Source organism: Hemiscyllium ocellatum, chromosome 10 (genome assembly GCF_020745735.1).
Source record: "Hemiscyllium ocellatum isolate sHemOce1 chromosome 10, sHemOce1.pat.X.cur, whole genome shotgun sequence".
NCBI lineage: Eukaryota > Metazoa > Chordata > Chondrichthyes > Orectolobiformes > Hemiscylliidae > Hemiscyllium > Hemiscyllium ocellatum.
The window spans coordinates 16,552,442-16,572,428 of NC_083410.1; the positions used below are offsets into that span (position 1 = coordinate 16,552,442).

Here is a 19,987-nt window from a genome sequence, read left to right on the forward strand (position 1 = left end):
TCTGTGTCAAAAGTTGCCCCTCAGGTCCATTTTAAATCTTTCTCCTCTCACCTTAAAATTATGCCCTTGAGGTTTGAACTTCCCAACCCTAGGGAAAAGACCTTTGCTATTTGCCTAAACTATACCCTCAAACCTCTATGAACATAAACCTCATACCCTTCAGTGAAAAATGTCACAGTGTGGTTAATGTGTACAGGCGCAGTTGCTGATAAAGCATTTACAGTGTGGTTGACATGTACAGGTGCAGCGACTGGTAAAGCAGAGGCAATCTGGTTGATTTCCACAGGCGCAGTGGCTGGTCACGCAGGGGCAGTCTGGTTGACATGTATAGGCGCAGTGGCTGGTCACGCAGGGGCGTCTGGTTGATGTGTGCAGGCCCAGTGCTGAATTAGATCACTGAGTATAGATATATTAGGGCGTCATGTTGTGATTTTGCAGGACACTGGTGCAGTCACATTTGGAGCACTACACAATTCTGGTTACCCTGCTATAGGAAGGTTATTATTAAATTGGACAGGATTCAGAAAAGATTTACAAGGAAAAATATCTGCCATATTTATCTCGTCAGGCTTGCATGTTGCTCCAGGTCCACAAAAATAGGATTGACTCTTAACTGTCCTGTGTCCACTTAAGGTTTGGCACTAAATGCGGGCCTAGCCAGTAACTCTCTTCTCATAAATTAATTAAATAAAAATGTCTTCAGACCCCATTTTAAACTTTTTTCCCCAACTATTGACTTCATCCAACTTTCTGGTTGCTTTCTAAGGTTGAACCTGACTGTTGCCAGTCTCTGTTTATTTGACGCTGAACTGAACTTCTAACCCAATTTCTTTCAATTTCACAGTCTTAACTTGCAATTACTGCCCATTTCTACCTCTTGTCTCAACTCATTTGCAACTGATATTCTTATTTGTGCCATTGTAACCTTGAGACTTAATATTCTGATACTCTCCTGGACATCCTCCCAACTTTCACCTTATATCTGAACTTCCGCTCAACATTTGGTGAGTCAGAGTTGCAGTCAGATTATACTGAGTGTGAAGTCATGTCACAAGTGGAACTCTTAATGTTGGAAGTCTTAACATTTTTGGCGTTTGTGTGCTTCTAGTAACTTTATGCCAATATTATACTACTTGGTTTAAATTGATATTAAATTGAAACCATAGCTTAACTAGGAAATTGGTTGCATCGGTATAACTTATCCCTAGGTCATTGTTTTGGTTGGTAGATTAATTTTATAACAAGGTTATGATTGCAGTTTATTTGTAAACTGGAATCTTTTGTATTTGTGCCATGTGGTCCTCCAGTAATTATTACATATTGCACACGCTACTTATTGAGTGAATTCTTAGCAAGCCCCTCATTGGTGCCCTGTCAAATACGCTTTGGGCAGATTAGTGACAAAACGGTGTCTCCCTAACTTTATCAAAAATGATTAATAAGGAAACAATAAGTTGTCATGCCAATTCTGTTTCTGATTCGAAGTGAGTAGGTCTCAATCTCAAAATTTCAGACTGTGGACCTGAATTTTAATTCTTATACATTTACATCAATATATGCACAGTTTAGAAATTTCTAAGGATTTAAATTCAGGTTCACAGTCTGACATTTTGACTTTAAGACTATTTACTGTATATTGGAAGAGGAATTGGTTAAATAACTGACCTAGTTTTACCTTTAAATCTGGTAATCATGTAGTTCTTTGGTATCTCTATAATGTTACTTAAAATTTATCCAAGATGGCCCCTCTATGATATACCTAATTCAGCAAATTGCTTTCGAAATACATGTTTAATTTTATACTGCCTTGGAAAATGATTCTGGCCCTGTTGTAGTAGTTCATGATTTGATACCATTCAGATTTTACTTTGGAAAAAAGGTGATGTATTTTGGAAGATCCAATTCAAGAGCAAACTATACAGTAAATGGAAAAGTCCTGGGGAAAATTGACATACAGACAGATCTCCGTGTTCAGGTCCATTGTTCCCTGAAGGTGGCAACACAGGTCAGTAACATGGTCCAAAAGGCATATAGCATGCTTTCCTTCGAGCCGGAGTATTGAATGCAAGAGTTAACATGTTACAGTTGTACAGGACTTTGGTTCAGCCACATTTGAAATACTGCGTACAGTTCTGGTCACTACATTACCATAAGGTTGTGGATGCTTTGGAGAGGATGCAGAGCAGGTTCACCAGGGTGTTGCATGGTATGGAGGGTGCTAACTATGAAGAAAGATCAAATCGATTAGGATTATTTTCATTAGAAAGATGGAGGTTGAGGGGGGGGGATCCTGATTGGGGTCTATAAAGTCATGAGAGGGATAGCAAGAGGCTTATTCCCAGAGTGCGGAACTCAATTATCAGGGGTCATGAATTCAATGTGAGAGGGGAAAGGTTGAGGGGAGACATGCGTGAAAAGTTCTTCACACAGAGGGTGGCGGGGGCCTGGAGTGCACTGCCAGCGGAGGTGGTAGAGGCTGGAACGATAGCTTCGTTTTAAGATATATCTAAACAGATATATGAATGGGCAGGGAGCAAAGGGGTACAGATTTTTAGAAAATAGGCGGCAGGTTTAGATAGAGCATCTGGATCGGCACAGGCATGGAGGGCCTGTTTCTGTGTTTTAATTTTTTTGTCCTTTGTTCTTAACGCTATACAATAGTTAAATCAGCATTGAGGTTTGAATCTATAGTTTTCTGACATAAAACTCAATGTTATTACAGATTGAGGCCATCAATGGCCAGCACACTTCTACATTTGAGATAGTGACAACAGAACTTTAATATGCATGTAATTCTTTTACAACAGCATCTAATTCTGCAATTTAAACAGAATGTTACAATGTGAAAAGTGAATTAACGTGTCTACTTAACTGTCAGACAGTTGCCATACAATTTTTGTAGCAACTGTAGTTGTAGTTTCTTTTTAAATGTTTGTACCAGATACTTTATGTAATGCATAATAATTCCTAAATTGCTTAGAGTACTGCTGTATGTTTAAATTTTCCCTTTCCAGTTAGGGAAATCCTCCTTGTTTTCTCCGTCAATGTGGGTTATTTTCTGAGAGAAGATGCATTGTGCTATTTGTCCTACAAGTGCAAATAGTGAATATGATACTATGGCATTGACTAGAAGGCCTGTTGTAAGTTCTGCCAGGCCAAATCAGGAAGGAATGTGTCTAATTATTGATGGCAGAAGCGTCCGCATTTAACTGTTCCTTCTGACACACAATCCTAGTTTGAAAACAAAACTACATGTTGTGGCTCTAATGTACAATACTGCAGGGTAGGTTTCGCGATTTAGGGGTGTGTGCTTGATCTCAATATGCATACAGCTGTGTGATTATAAGAAATTACTGACTGAAAGTCAGGCACAAAATATTGCAGAAGTTACATGGCTGGTAATTTCAGACCTGATAGTCTAGTCCATAGAATTACAGAATCTCTACAGTATGGAAGCAGACAGTTTGGCCCATTGAGTCTGCACTGACTCTTCAAAGAGCATTCCACAACAAACACCTCCCGACCTCTCTCTCTACATGTCCCTATGTCGAATCTTCCTAACTTCCACATTCGATGGGCAATTTAGCTTGGCCAACCTGAACATCTCTTGGACTGTAGGAGGAACCGCGTGCAGAAGGTTGTCCAAGGCTTGAATAGAACACAGGTCTCTGGTACTGTGAGGCAACAGTGTTAACCATTGAGCAACAGTGCTGCCCAGTATATGCACCAGCATTTTTGATTTCTTAACCAGAGAGCCTAGTTTTGAGATTCAAGTGTGAATATTCTCTGAAGCATGTTATTAATGACCTTTTCTGTCACAAACGTCAGGGTGCTCCCACTGCCCAGCCTTCTGATTTGTTGCCTTATCCTGTGCTGCCATGTTGCCTGCAGTCTGCACAAAGAAACCCTACCCATAAGGCAACAGACTGCCTGCTGGAGCCACCACATAGTCATGCACACACAAACCATCTAGTCACATCGCAGCTGCTGCCTAACAGCATTGCTCCAAGAAGCTGCACAGTCCATCACTACTGTAGATAAAGCACCTTGACATGAGACCTCTAACCATCTACACATGCACATACCTCTCATTGGCCATAATGGAGTTGACGACCTCCACCACTGCTTTCTGTAACAACAACAGGAGTAGCAAGGGCCCCACAGCTGGCAGGACAGTGCAGGCAATGCAGGGGATCAACAATCTCAATCTGAACCAACATGGCTCAAAGTCCAGCCTCAACAAGACCCTGGATGCACACCATGTGCTACAACAACCCTTTGTTCCCAGCCACCATCGTGTGAGGGTAGGAGAAACCACTAAGTACAGCCTCATAATACCCAGAATGGCCAAGGCTCTATAGTCGGTAAAGAGGAACATGTTGAGTTATGGTCCGTGCACCCTGAGGTGGCAGCAGGCATCAAGAAAGGGTGCTGTGAATCTCCAAAAGGACGCTGTCACACAGACAGCCTTAGCTGGTAGACCAGGGTCCAATGAGCAAAGGCTCCGCAGCATAGACCCTATGCTCCAACACCCAGTGCTCCACTCTTGGATGGTCTGCAATTGAAAGTCCTAAAAGGATGTTACAGTTTTCTATTACATTTCTAAATGTATTTTATTTTAAATTGTTTCATATCCAGTGTAGGAATTTAGCCATTTAAAGTATTGTATTCCAACCCAGAGGGTATGGATACAATTTCAAAATATTTTTCTGATAGGTAAGGCCTTATGGAACCTAACTGTAGTTTTAACATTAAATGCTTCATTTCAAAATGATTATCACAGTTTTCAGGAAAACAAACACAACTTTAATTGAGGGCAGTGTCAAGAGTGTGGTGCTAGAAAAACGCAGCAGGTCAGGCAGCATCCGAGGAGTAGGAGAGTCGACATTTCAGGCGCAGCCCTTTATCAGGAATGAGGCTTGTGGGCCGGGGTCTGAGAGATAAATGGGAGGGGGGGATGGGGTTGGAGGGGAAGGTAGCTCAGAATGCGAGAGGTAGATGAAGGTGTTAGGTCAGAGAGGAGGGTGGAGCGAATAGATGGGAAAGGCGATAGACAGGTCAAGAGGGTGGTGCCAAGTTGGAGACTTGAGATTGGGATAATATGGGGGGGGGGGGGAGGGAAATGAGGACAGTAGTGAAATCTAAATTGATCCTGTGTGGTTGCAGGGTCCCAATATGGAATATACGGTGTTCTTCCTCTAGGTGTCGGGTGGTGAGGGTTTGGCGATGGAGAAGGCCCAGGACCTGCATGTCCTTAACGGAGTGGAAGGTGGAATTAAGTGTTCAGCCACGGGGCAGTGGCGTTGGTTGGTTGGTGCAGATATCCCAGTGATGTTCTCTGAAACGATCCGCAAGTTGGTGTCCTGTTTCCCTGATGGGAAGGGAACTCCCCAACATGTCCCCAAAATGATTGAAACTAGATTGAGGAAATCAGTAGGCCACACAGTTGGGAAGAAAGTTTAACATGGTACAGCTTGAACATAAACATAGAGCGAGTCACTTAAATACACTTGTGTGACAGTGCTCACTGTTGACCTTGAAGAAAACTGCCAACAAAGATCCTAATGAGCTCTGTGACACCTGTTTTGTCTTTTCCGATGTTTAATTTTATTCTCAAGCCAGCTATGGAGGACCTCTGATATTGTCAACAGACATGCCAACAAACAGTTGAAGAGCACAATCGTACAGACAGCTAACCAGTTAGTAAGGAGCAAGTCTTATCATTTGCTTTTTATAGTATGCAGTAATGAAAACAAAAATTGGGATGTATGGTGAGATAAAAGTAAAATCTGAAATATCAAAGTTTGAAGAAATATAAAATCTATGGTTTTTAGATTAGATTACTTAGTGTGGAAACAGGCCCTTCGGCCCAACAAGTCCACACCGACCCGCCGAAGCACAACCCACTTACCTAACACTATGGGCAATTTAGCATGGCCAATTCACCTGACCCGCACATCTTTGGACAATGGGAGGAAACCGGAGCACCCGGAGGAAACCCACGCAGACACGGGGAGAACGTGCAAACTCCACACAGTCAGTCGCCTGAGGCCGGAATTGAACCCAGGTCCCTGGCGCTGTGAGGCAGCAGTGCTAACCACTGTGCCACCGTGCCGCCCAATGGTATTGTCACTGTTTGTGAATGTCAAATTTCTCCAACACAAAATTAATTCTTTGGATTTAAAAAAAAAGTTAATGATATTAGCAATTTTAATATACTGTTTGAAAACCCGGTTGTACCTCACACAACAAAAAGCATAACATTTTTGGACGATTTTACAGTGAGATGTGGATCCTAAAAAGTGGAAGTTCATGTCAGTTTTATGATTGTAATTGATTTCACTCTGAAGATTTAATACGCCCAGTGGATGGGGAGATGATTGCTGATACCCAAGCCTGGTTTCAGTGTTCTGTTGTGCACAGCACTGTCAGAAGTTGCTATCAATTTTACAGGATAATACCACTGAAAGCTGATTGTCTCACTGACTTTAGAACCAGAAAGTCTAGAATATGTGCTTGACATTGTGCTAGTTAAATCTATTCAATGTATTTAAACAGATAAATGAATATTGATAGGGTGTTATAATAGCTTTTGAAATTATGTTGACTATTGAAGCTCTGCTGTAATAAATCCAATTACCTTTTGAAGCCTAATGATTAGGTTTTCATTTGAAACTAAATTTTCAGTAATGTTTGCAGAGTCACAATTCTATACGTGAGATGAAACAAGTTGGTCTTAATTAAAAGTAAGTTGCTTTATGAAGTAAAGGTGCACTTAACACACAGTTGATCAAGTGAAGTTAGTGATTGATAGCTGGCAACTGCTTGTTCCTTTTCCCTCTGCTATTTTAATGAAGGCACGATGAACTTAAGCTAATACAGCCATTAAAATAATGGACCAACGAGTGCCTTTGTGAAGTGATCAATAATTGTTACTGCTCCCAAGTTTTATTCTTCATTTGAAGATTGTATTTTGTGGGAATTGTACCCTAAAGTAACTGAATTTGTCCCCCCATGGCATTTATTAATGTTAGTTTTGCATTATTTGCAAAGTGTAGGTTTGAGATATTTTCAATGCAGCTACAAACTTAATCTCTATATTGAAAATCTCATTTGAATACTTTGTCAGAAGTTGATTTCCCTTCTACTTTCTACTTTATAGTTTCTACTGCAGATTATGTTGCCAGGTCTCTTAAACATACTGCTTTTGAAAGCAATGATTTTCTAAACAGTGTAATAGTTTTACTTGAATGGAATGAGAAAGGAATATTTTATTTGGTGCAAAGTATTCCAAGGTTTGTGTCACAATCACAATAAAACTTTAGAATAAGAAAAGGTCTTCTGTCCATCTATTCCAATAATTATAAACATTTGTAATAACTAAATGTCTTTTGTCCATCAAACTCATTCCATTGAGAGCATATGTATGATTACTCTAACAGGGACGTTTTTCCCACTGTCAACTGATTGACTGCTTTAACTGCTTGTTAGAAGCATCAGGGCTACTAGATGGAAAGGTCTCATTCACTTGTTAACAACCAATAATTATTTCTGCTCCCAAGTTTTATTCTTCATTTGAAGATTGCATTTTGTAGGGATCATACCCTATAGTAACTGAATTTGTCCTCTCATGGCAGCTATTAATTAGTTTTGCATTCTTTGCAAAGTGTAGGTTTATGTAATATTTTTGCTGAGGTTTACTAAGGTCTGCAAAATCTGTTTTTCACTGGGCCATCTTGGGACCTGTTTCATTAAATTTGTCAAGCTTATTTCAGGGTTGCTGTTCACTGCATGAGAGAAAGGCACTTTGAGAAACCTAGTTTTAAAATAACTTTTAAAAAAATTATCTCCCCACATCAAAAAAAACTAGCAGAACTGTTAATATCTATAATGCACTACAACTACTTAATCAACTTTGGCAGAGACTTTGAAGTTTATATATTTTATTGGTACTTGTAATTCTTTACATATCAAAGGCATACCCAACTCTTTATGGTAAGCTTGTTTGTCTTTGTAAGATAATTGATTGCAAAATGAATACCTGTGTTTTTGGATAACCTTTGAGAGGAAATAAAAGCAGATCCAAATCTTTGATAGAGAAATAGAAACTATAGTACCACAGCATATAAGTTGGAACTCACTTGTTTTCACCACCCACAATCTCGGCTGATTCCTTTGAGACTGTGGCAATGCAAGTTCAACAGCTGAGCATGACTTGTTGGGTGTAACGTTTTCCGTAAGCCACCAGCTGTATTGTAAAATTTAATTACAACCATTTTCTTTCATCAGTTCATAATCTCCACTCCTTTAGTGCATTGTTTCTGTTCCCTGTGGTGCATTTGAACCTCTGTTATTAAATGAAAGAGCAATATTTCTATGGCACCTTTTGAGTTCAAAGTATATCCCATTTTCTTTTCAGCCTTTTAGTTAGACAACTTTTGAAAGTAACTTTTGACTTTAAGGCAAACATGACAACAAACTTTTACCGAATGATGAAATAAGTGGGTTTTAACGTCCTTTGCCCATTAAAAAGGCTGGATGCAACTTGGAAGATGTGACAAGGATGTTATGAAACTTGAAAAGGTTCAGAAAAGATTTACAATGATGTTGCCACGGTTGGAGGGTTTGAGCTTTGGGAAGAGGCTGAATAGGCTGGGACTGTTTTCCCGGGAGCTTCAGAGGCTATAGGGTGACCTCACAGAGTTTTAGAAAATCATGAGTGGCATGGATAGGGTGAATAGACAAGGTCTTTTCCCAGGGGAGGGGGGAGCCAGAACTAGAGGGCATGGGTTTAGGGTGAGAGAGGAAAGATTTTAAAAGAACCTAAGGGTTAACTTTCGTGCAGAGGGTGGTGTGTGTATGGAATGAGCTGCCAGAGAAATTGGTGGATGCTTTTACACTTACAGCATTTAAAAGACATCTGGATGGATATATGTATAGGAAGGGTTTAGAGGGATATGGCTGGCAAGTTGGACTAGGTTAGGTTAGGATGTCTGGTCAGCATGGATGATTTGGACTGAAGGCTCTGTTTCCATGCTGTACGTCTCTGACTCTGATTTACTACAATATAGAATATGTATTTTCAAATTGTTATTCCTTTCATCGTAACTTCAATAATGCACAGAGATGTTAACCAGCATGAAGCATTCAAGTCCTGGGTTGGGGTTTGATCCAGATATATACATTAGACTTGAAAGTGCTTCTGTTGATCCAAACCTGCACTAGTTATTAAGAGTAAGAATTAGTTAATGGAGGGATTGTTGTCTTGAGTATGAAGCATTGGATGGTTATTCCTATGTTTTGCAGGATTCCATTTTCCTGTTGTGTCATTGGTTGTTTGAGTTCTTTTTATCTCTTACTTTCATTCTCTTATTTATTTTATTCACTCGTGGGACGTAGTTGTCACTGGCTGGGTGAGCATATATTGCCTGTCCCTAGCTGCACTTGAGAAGGTGATGAACTGCCCTCCTGAACCACTACAGTCTATATGCTATAGGTCGGTGCACAGTGCTGTTGAGGGAATTCCAAGATTTTGATGTGGTGATACATTTCCAAGTTTGGATGGTGAATGGCTTGGAGGAGAGCTTGCAGGTGGTGATATTCCCACATATCTGCCGCTCTTGTCTTTCCACTTGGATGGGGTTGTCCTGCTGCAATTCTTATCTTCTGACCTGCCTTTGTAGCCACTATTTGTATGGCAAGTCCAGTTCAATTTCTGGTTAATGCTAATCTCCAGGATATTGATTATGGGGGATTCAGTGATGGTAACTCTGTTAAATATCAAAGAGTGGTTAGATTGCCTCTTTTTAGAGATGCACTTTACCTGGCATTTGTGTGGTATGAGTATTATTTGTCTTTTGTCAGCCCAAGCCTGGATGTTGTCCAGTTCTTGCTGCACCTGGACATGGACTGCTTCAGTGTGTGAAGAGTTGCAAATTGTGCAGTCATTGGCGAACGTTGTTCATTTCTGATCTTATGGAGAGAAAGTTATTGAAGCAGCTGAAGATGGCTGGGCCTTGAGCATAACTCTGAGGAACCTGTGCAGTGATATTCAGGAGCTGAAATGACTGACCTCTGACCACTAGAACCATCCTCCTATATGCCAGGTATGACTTTAATCAGCAGAGTGTTTATCCATTGATTCCAGTTCTGCTAGGGCTCCTTAATGCCACATTAGGACAAATGCAGCCTTGTTGTCAAAGGCTGTCACTCACCTCACCCCTGGAATTTGGGTCTTTTGTCCATATTTGAACCAAGACTGTAATGAAGTCAGGAGGTGAGTGGCCTTGGCGAAAGCTAAACTGGGTGTCACTGGGCAAATTATTGCTGTGCAGTTGTTGTTTGATAGCTCTGCTCATGACATCTTCCATCACTTTATAATGATCAAGTGTAGACTGATAAGGTGGTAATTGGTCGGGTTGGATTTGGCCTAGTGTTCAAGTCATACCTGGGCAATTTTGTACATTGCCAGGAAGATGCCAGTGATGCAGCCAAAATGCTGGAACACATCTGCTATCCATAGGACAAATTCTGGAGTTAACATCTTTAGTACAATTGCCGGAGTGATTTTAGGGCCATTAGAATTTGCAGTACCTGGTGTCTCCAGCCATTTTGTTACATCACTTGGAGTGAATCAAATTGGTTCAAGACTGATGTCTGTGATGCTGAGGACCTGTGGAGGAGACCAAGATGGATCATTCAGTTGGCAGTTCTGGCTGATTGTTGCAAATGCTTCCACCTTACGTTTAGAACTGATGTTCTGGATTCCCTAACATTGAGGATTGTGATACTGTTGGAGCCACTGCCTTCAGTGGGTTGTTGAAATTGTCCACCACCATTCACAACCGGACCTGGCAAGACTGCAGAGCTTAGATCTGATCCGTTTGTTATGGGATTGTTGAGCTCTGTCTGTCACTTGCTATTTATGCTATTTGGCATGCAAATAGCACTGCTTTGTAGCTTCACCAGGTTGCAACCTAATTTTTAGGAATTCTTGGTGCTCCTGCTGGTGTGCTCTCCTGCACTCTTCATTGAAACAGGGTTGGTCCCTTGGCTTGATGGTCATGGTAGAGTGGGGAGATTTTTTGTGTGATTTTGTAGCTGCTGACGCATCTATGAGGTGCTGTGGGCCCAGTCTTGAGTTGCTAGTTCTGTTCGAAGTCTATCTTATTTAGCACGGTGATAGTGCCATATGACATGATGTATACTATTCTTCATGTGAAGGTGTGACTTTGTCTCCACAAGGATTGTTTGGTGATCGCTCTTACACCTTCCCATGGCGACATCAGTATCTCCTGCAGGCAGGTTGTTGAGGATGAGGTCAAGTATGTTATTTCTTATTGGTTCCTTCACCACCTGGTCCAGTGTGATGCTGCTGCTCCTTGAACCAGGTTATGTTGTCCTTGGCTGTTTTTTTCAGAGAGTTTGTAAAAGACAGTGGTTCTGAAAAATCTGGATTTCAATGGGTTTTAGGGCCAATTTCATTACATCTACCAGACAGTGCCTCAGTCAAAAAACTTTCATGTTTTTAGAAAAAAATCACTTGCACAATGCAAGTGAAGTGGCTAGTTCTTCCAACTCAGTTTTTCTCTGGTCTGGCTATCCATTGAAAGCAATCAGACACTTGTAAAAACCCAAAGAAGCGGGACCATGCTTATCCTCCCCTCTCAGTTCTCTCCTGCAAAAACCTGTTTGATATTTGTGCTAAAGGGTATTTATGGGGATTGTTACAAGTATTGGGAATAGCATCATTTAAGTTGGGATGATCTGTTGAACTTTCAGATAGTTATTCGGCATTCTGTTCTCTTTTTTGTTTGTGTTTCGTTTGGTAATCTTGTAAATAAATTCTGTTTTGTTTAAAACTACATGGTTTGACCAGCAACATCTCTCCTGGAATATCTACTTTACACCTGCCTTAAACAACTAGCCAAGTTAGGGTCGGGCCACTTTCTTGAAATGTTTTGAGGGCGTCTGGCCTGGTCCATATCAAATGTTCTTTAGGGCTGGACTAGCATGCTACTGTCAAACCATTCTTAAAATGGCGACCCTCATCTCGCTAACCCAGTCTTTGCACCTGCATCTGAAGGTCACTTATGATGGCCAGTGATGTCTTATCTAGTCTAGTTATTTCTATGCTATAAAAGGAGCATTGTCTGCTAATCTCTATTGAAGCAGGGCGTGGTTAGTCAATTATGCAGCTATAGCAGAATTAAAAGCCATTTTATGCAGCTTTTAGCAGATTGTCAATTTGCAACCAAGAAGCCATTTTATTGTCATCTAAGTTAGTCAGAACATCTGTTATGCGGTTGTTCCTGACAACAACTAGTTACCTCAGCCTGTATTCAGGTTTCAGATCCTCAGCTGGATCACGTGTTACATTGTGTCTTATTGAGAACATGGTGCTGTCCCTGCTAGCTTTTAACTCTCTTAAAGGTACAATACACCCACAACTCATAACAGTCCATCACTGAAGGAAGTGATAGCATGCATATGGTTCCTTGCCCATGTTTGACCTGATGCCATATGACTCAATGTTGAGGACTCCCAAGGTGATTCCTTCCCAATCATATACATTGTGCTGCCCCCTGTGCTGGGCCTGCCTGCCATTGGGCCAGGACACATCAGGTGATGGTAGTATCTGAGACTTTACAAGGTATGTTTCAGTGACTATAAGTGGTTCAGGCTGTTGCTTGACTAGTCTGCGAGACAACTCCTAACTTTGGCACAGACTCCTTGATGTTATTAAGGAGGCCTCAAATGGTCAACGGTGTTGTTTTTGCCATTGTTGTTTCTGGTACCTAGGTCGACTCCAGGTGGTGTATCTGTTTTCCTTTTTTCCTTTTCAGGGCAGTTAAGAGTCAACCATGTTGCTGTGGGTCTGGAATGATGTCTAAGCCAGATCCAGTCGGATGGTAGTTTCTCTAACAAGAGGACATTAGTGAACCAGACGGAATTTTCCAACAGTCGACAAAGGCTTCGGGGTCATCATTAGATTCTTGATTCCAAACTTCTTATTGAATTAAAATTCTACCATCTGCCATGATGGAATTTGAACCAGGTCACAAGAATGCCATCTAGGTCTTTGGATGGAAAATCTAGTGATAATCTCTCCTGAGTAGTATTCGTGTGAAGTATAGCGTATGCAGTAATGAAGATACATATTTAAATCAAGTCGCCTAATTTTGGGCGAATAGTAGCATTTGGGTGACTCCATGAAGTCGTCTTAAACACAGTTTGTGATTAGGATGTTAGAGATCAACACAAAATTGCAGGTGTATTTTAAATCTACTGTAGCTTGAGAGACAATTTTGCATTTTCTGAGAGTGTGGATAATGTGTTGGGTTCTAGGGATCAATTCAAAGGAAAATAAAGGGCCAATTTTATTTGATTCCCTGATTCTTTGCATTTTTATACACTACTCTGATTTTACACCCAACACACAAAATCTTCAGTTTTGCTAGTATAAAGCATCTTAAACAATTTTCAATAGGCTAATATTAACATGCAATGTTATGCAGTTGTCAGATCATACTTGTTGCTTTATCTTTGTGCAAAAATGCCAATGCGATAACCCCAAAATACTAGGCTGCCTTCTTACCCTTTTGTATAAATGCTCTTGTTCCAATCCAGAGTTAGCAAGAGTGAACTGATTGCTTTCCCTGTCTCACTCCTCCACTTGACACAATAAAATTTGAATTTATAAATGGAAGCAATATTGCCAATTTCTTTAGCATGTATTAGATGGATCTGGCTCAATACCTGAAAGAAGTCAGCCAGGTCCCTAAATTCAGAAAAAGAAATCTGAGATTCTCCCAAATGCTGTTTTACAGATGAAGTAGCTTTCCATGTCATCAGAGAGAACTTTCATGACATTGGGATTTCTGTTTAAATGGGCTACTAAAGAATGGAGGCTTGACTGTCAACCATGACAGCTTATGGAATATTTTCTTCACATTCAGCTGACTCCAGCAATTTGGCATTATCCTCCATCCTATCCATGATGAGAAGCTAGCCATGACCCTAACACCACAGATCCAACCTCTATGAACACTGGGCTGAAACAAACTGTGATCCATTCCACATTCCTCATTGCAAGGCTGGACCTTGCTTCCAGCAAATAACTCTGGTGTGGAAATAATTGAACAATGAGGTAGGAAAATGTTCAACTGACACCGCCTCCAATCCAAAACTGAAATTATTTCATTTTTGATCACTGAGTGACAGTGTTTGTGAGAAATTGAGCCTTTCCTCTAAACATCTAAAGTCCTTACAGTCCATATTTTCCATATGTTGGGAACCTTGCCTTGATGAATACGGTAGATCTGCAATAGTCTAATTGAGACAAAGCATGTTTCAGAACCAGAAAAAAAAAATTATGAAAAGTTATGATAACAATGATGCAGTGTTCTGAAATTATTTTGGAGACTTAGGTAGCCAACTACAGGTGCCTCAAAATGGAAAAATCTGGAGGCCAAGTAATTGAACATGTTTTAAGAATGAAATTGATTTCTCAAGACTAAAAGTGTCAAGTGAATTAGGGAGAGTATGATATTGAGATAGAGGATTAGCCGTGATCACATTGTATGACAGATGGGCTTGATAAGCAGCAGTGGCCTTTTCCTTCTCCTATTTTCTATTTCTATCCCTGAACAGCTGAAATGCATCAGGTGTTTCTCAATGCATCCCTGAAGTGACCCTGGGAGTCCCTGGCTTGTGACTGACGCTGTGAAGAAAGTAAATTTGAGAAAGCAATGAATATGCTGAGTGAATTCAGAAATGTCGAAGCATGAGGTTGAGGACTTGCATCTTTTGATTCTGGTAACTATAAAGGCTTGTGGCGTATCTTCAAATATTTGTCCCCAGAAATATACTGCCATTCCACCTGATCTGTGGTGATGTGCAAGCTGCCAACTTCACTGATGGATCTATCACCAACCCTACCTGAGTGAAGACCATTGGAGGTCTCAAAACACTTTGCAGCCGCCAAAGAACTTTCAAAATGTTGTCACTGTTGTAGTGCAGGTTCTGAGTAATAATTATTTTTATTCAGTCATAGGATGTTGGCGTTGATGAATAGGCCAGCATTTATTGCCCATCTATAATGTCATTGAGAATATGGTTTACCTCCATGCTTATTCTCTGCACTCTAGTGCAAACATTAATGCTTATCATACTTCTGGTGACAAATTGTTACTTTTTAAAAATTCAGTGTTTTTTTTTAAATGTTGTGGTAGTAATGTCATAGCCATGCCATAATGAAACAGAAAATTGAACTTTCCCATTTACAGATCATGTTTTGTGTGTGACCCATGACACCCAGTCTGCCATGGCTTGGAGCAACTTTTCTCAAGCAATCTTGCACTGTTCACCCTCTCTAATTAGGCAACTGGGTTCTTGGGTACAATCTCGGGGACCTGACCAGCTGCATGGCTGGAAACGCTTAACCTACCTCTGGAATTTTCTGGCTTGCATGCCTCTAGCACCCATTTTTGAAAAACTCAGGTATGTACCATTTCAAATGCTGCCAGAGAGGAACTGCGGTGTTTGACTGTTATTACTATAGATATGATCTGGAGATAAAAAATAATTGCTCCCCACCTCGGACAGCATCCTGGTGATTTTGGCTGATGGGGAGGCAGTGGAGAACAGGGCCATCCTTTTGGTTTGTTTCAGTCAACCACCTGAGTACTGTTTCCACTGGACACAGCCAGCCTGAACATCAACTGCAGCTTGGGTGAAAAGGAATACCTGGCAGTGTTGAAAGAATATCACGGAACATTTGCACTCTGCAAGTGCTGTCATCTTCTATCCGATATTTCTCTCACACGGTACCAGCACTCATTGTAGCTGTCATTCACACACATCTCATCAAGGCTTATGGAGTACACCTCTCAGTACTGCATGCATCATGTCTGCTTAGTAGCTCTCACCTACCTCTTCCCAAATTGCTAATGTAAAGTACTGACAGAGAGTGTACTCTTAGCCCTTAGTACCCCTCTTTCTATGTCAGATTTGTAGGGATCAGTCAAAAGTGTGGTCTTTTTTTTTTAATAAAATCCCGAACTTGAAAAAAATGAAAGAGGTCTCTATTAGGTAACTCGTACTTCCTACTAACTGATCGAAGGACATCATTACATCTCCCTCAAATAAATCACCCATGCAAGATATACCCCTAGCTGTCCAATATTTAAATCCTGAATCTATCATACCTGGTTGAAAACTCGGCATACCCACTAAAGATGTAAACAAAGATGTTTTGCCAATATTGCCTTTCCTCTGCCAAATTGCCCTCCATGCTTTAACAGTATTGATGACTATTGGGTTATGGCAATATTCTTTAACTGTCCTCACTTTGGCCAAAAACAGCAAACTGGTAAGGGGGCACCTTGCCTGGGAGGCTTCGATATCTCGCCATATTAAAAGAGCGTCCCCACAAACCCAATCACTTATGTAGGTCAAAAGTGAGCTTAATTGGTAATTTTTAATGTCCGGAAGGTCTCCTCCCCCCAATCTGTGAGGCAACTGCAGTTTGGCTAATTTAATGAGGGGCCATTTACAGTGCCAAATAAAGGAGCTGAACCAACTGTTCAGTTTCCTGAGTGTTTGTTTATTGAAAATCAGGGGAAGCATCCGTATAGGGCATAGCAAACGAGGGAGAATATTCATCTTAATAAGCGCTATCCAACCCAACCATGAGACTGGAAGTGCCTCCTATCTTTGGAGATCTTGTTTAATTTTTTCAAATAATTGAGTAAAATTGGCTTTGAACAGCCAATCCAGAACTGGAGTAATGAATATGCCCAAACACACAAAACCCCCCTGTGACTACCTAAATGCGAATCTATAGTCAGTCAAGAGCCAACTCTTTCGTGAGACCACCCATAGGCATAGCCTCTGATTTAGCAAAATTAATCTTATACCCTGAAAAGCGCCATATGCGTAAATGCATTGTATCAGGCAAGGCACTGAGACTGCTGGATTTGTCAAGAAAATTAGAACATCATCTGCATACAGCGAGATCTTATGTAATTTTGACCCCACTTCTGGAGCTGATATATTGAGATCCCCACGAATGGCCTCTGCCAATGGTTCAATCACCAACGTAAAAAGTAATGGTGATAGGGGACAGCCCTGCCAGCTGTTCATAGAAATATTAAAATTGCTTGATCGTACTCCATTGGTAATGACCGCAGCGAGAGGTACACTGTAGAGAATCTTTATCCATCTTATGAAAACTTCGCCCTGACCAAACCGGTCGAGAGTATAGAAAAAGTACGGCCACTCAACTTGGTCAAATGCCTTCTCTGCATCTAAAGAAATCACCAATCCCTGTATTGACTGCTGATGGCAAGCTTGAATTACATTAAGCAACCTCCCAGGATCTGCGACTCTTTATGAAGCCCGTCTGATCCTCTTTAATAATAGAGGGTAACACAGTCTCCAGCTTTAACACAAGAGCCTTAGAGAGGATCTTAAAGTCCACATTTAAGAGCAAGATGGGCCTGTATGAAGCACAGTCTTCCGGATTCTTCCCTTTTTTAAGGATGTGAAATATTGGCTTCTCTGAGATGGTGGGAGACAAACATGACTGTATGAATCATTAAACATATTCAGCATCGGGCCTGACAATATACTTATAAATTCCTTATAGAATTCACTGGGAAGTCCATCAGGACCGGGCGCCTTTCCACTCTGAAGCTGCCTCCTGCACTTCTTGCTCTGATAATTGAGAAAGGACTGTAGTTTGGGAGTCACATCCGGGAGCTTCAGATCTCTAAAAAAGGATTCCATTTTGGCCTGCCCCTCCTCAATTCTCAGACTGATATAACTTAGAGTAGAATCTCTGGAACGCCACATTAATCTTTTTAGAATCACATGTTAGGTTCCCAGACCCTTCCCTAGTCGCTGTAATGGTTTGTGAGGCACTTCTCTTTCTGGCAAGGTATACTAAGTATTTGGCTTGTCACTATGCTCGTATAACCTTTGCTTTGCAAAAGCCAGCTCTTTCTTTGCCGTCTGCATGAGCACGGAATTTAGTGTAGACCGCAGTGCCGTAATCCTCTGTAGTTTGACCAGCGAGGGTCTGTCAAAATAGGCCTTCTCGGCTGCCTTCAACTGTGCTTCAAGGAGACGTTGCTGCTCACCCTTCTGCCGCTTCCTACTGGTGGAATATGAAATAACTAACCCTCTGGCATAAGCTTTGGCAGTTTCCCAGAGAATAGATGAGCTATCAACCGAGCCTATGTTGATGTCTAGGAATGCCCGAAATTCCCTAGAGAAATACTCCACAAACTTGCTGTCCATGAGAGTAAAGGGGTCCATTTGCCAGTACCTTGAATCCACTGTAACGTCCTTAATTTTAACTATGAGGTACACTGGAGCATGATCAGTGATGGCAATATTACCAGTCGTACAGGATGCCACCAGATCCAGGGTTACCGCAAGGGTCAAAAAAAAAACAATCCTCGTGGGACATCTAGGCGGATTGGAGAAAAACGTGAAATCCCTACCTATAGGGTGGAGACATCTCCAGACATCCACCAACCCTAATTCCCCACACAGACCCAATAACTGTTTAGTTTGAGCAGGGGGTATCGAGGGACCTTTAGGCAATCTATCTACTGTGGGGTTCATGAGGCAGTTAAAATCTCCCCCTATAATGATGTGCCGAGACTTGAGACTTATCAGTTTAGAAAAAGCATCTAGCAAGAATTTAAGAGGATGAGCTGGGAGACAATAAACATTTAAAATGCCATATTCTTCCCCATTTATCAAGGCTTTAAGAATTACAAACCTCCCGTATGTGTCTTTAATACATTCCAACAATTTAAATGAGAGATTTTTCCTTACCAATATAGCCACTCCCCTACTTCTGATATTAAATGATGAAAAATAAACTCTGTCAAAGCCATTCTGCTATAATTTCAGATGCTCCTTGTCATCCAAATGTGTTTCCTGTCACAAAGCAAAATCCACCTTCTTTCTAAGACTCGAGTACCTTCTTCCTCTTAATTGGTGAGTGATGTTCCAGGTACACCATTTAATCAAATCATTAGCCATAATCTTCTGCAATTGCATTTAAATTCCAGAGAGGAGGAACCTGAACCACAAATTGCTGAGCCTTAGTGTCGCATGGCCCACCAAATATAAAAACTACATAAACTAAAACCACAACATTTAACAAATATACAAAATTATTAAAAATAAAAAAGAACAAAAACAGAGAACAAACCAACATATAAAGCGCCAATAGTGCTGAGTAGGGGAATTCACCCCCTGCCCGGAGGGGGCAACTACCCGTCCTGAACTGCCCATAAATAGGCATCTAACCATCTCAACCACCTTCTCTTCTCCCAGCTAGAGCCGCATCGCAAGCACAAGCTAAAAAGAATAAACACCCCATAGAATATCAATATGAATATAAAAAATTTTTTTATTTTAAAAAAAAGGGGAATAGATACCCCACCCATCCTTCGGTATATCCTAACTTAGAAATTTAAAATGTACATCTTAACCACCGCCAGACATAGTTTGAACCAAATTATCATCATTAGAGGGAAAAGAATGGGGACAAAACAAAGCTCCAACCGGATTTCCTCCATTTCTTTTACAGAATGATAAACGCATACCCAAGCAACAATATTCATACATACTACAATTGTTAAAATTAGGTTAGTTTGTCCACAAAGTCTCTTGCATTCTCTGATGTGTCCAAGAGATGCATGGATCCATCCAAGGTAATGTGAAGCACTGCCGGATATCTCAGGGAGTACTGAATCCCAAGCTCCTTCAATCTTCTCTTGACACCATCGTACAATTTTTGTTTCTGGATCACCGTCACTGAAAAGTCCTGAAAAAACATTAGATTAGATTACTTACAGTGTGGAAACAGGCCCTTCGGCCCAACAAGTCCACACCGACCCGCCAAAGCGCAACCCATCCATACCCCTACATTTACCCCTTACCTAACACTACGGGCAATTTAGCA

General features: G+C 40.9%; 1 protein-coding gene across 3 annotated transcripts in view; it reads left to right on the plus strand.

Annotated features, from left to right (window-relative positions):
- cnsta (consortin, connexin sorting protein a) overlaps positions 1-19,987 on the plus strand; it is a 91,334-nt gene that overhangs the window by 3,084 nt on the left and 68,263 nt on the right. The window contains exon 2 of one of the 3 annotated variants that reach the window (XM_060830812.1): positions 14,653-14,817. The exons of the other annotated variants lie outside the window; for them this stretch is intronic. The gene's annotated coding sequence lies outside the window, so the exon portion shown is untranslated. The remainder of the gene's footprint in view (positions 1-14,652; positions 14,818-19,987) is intronic. 3 annotated transcript variants of the gene reach the window in all.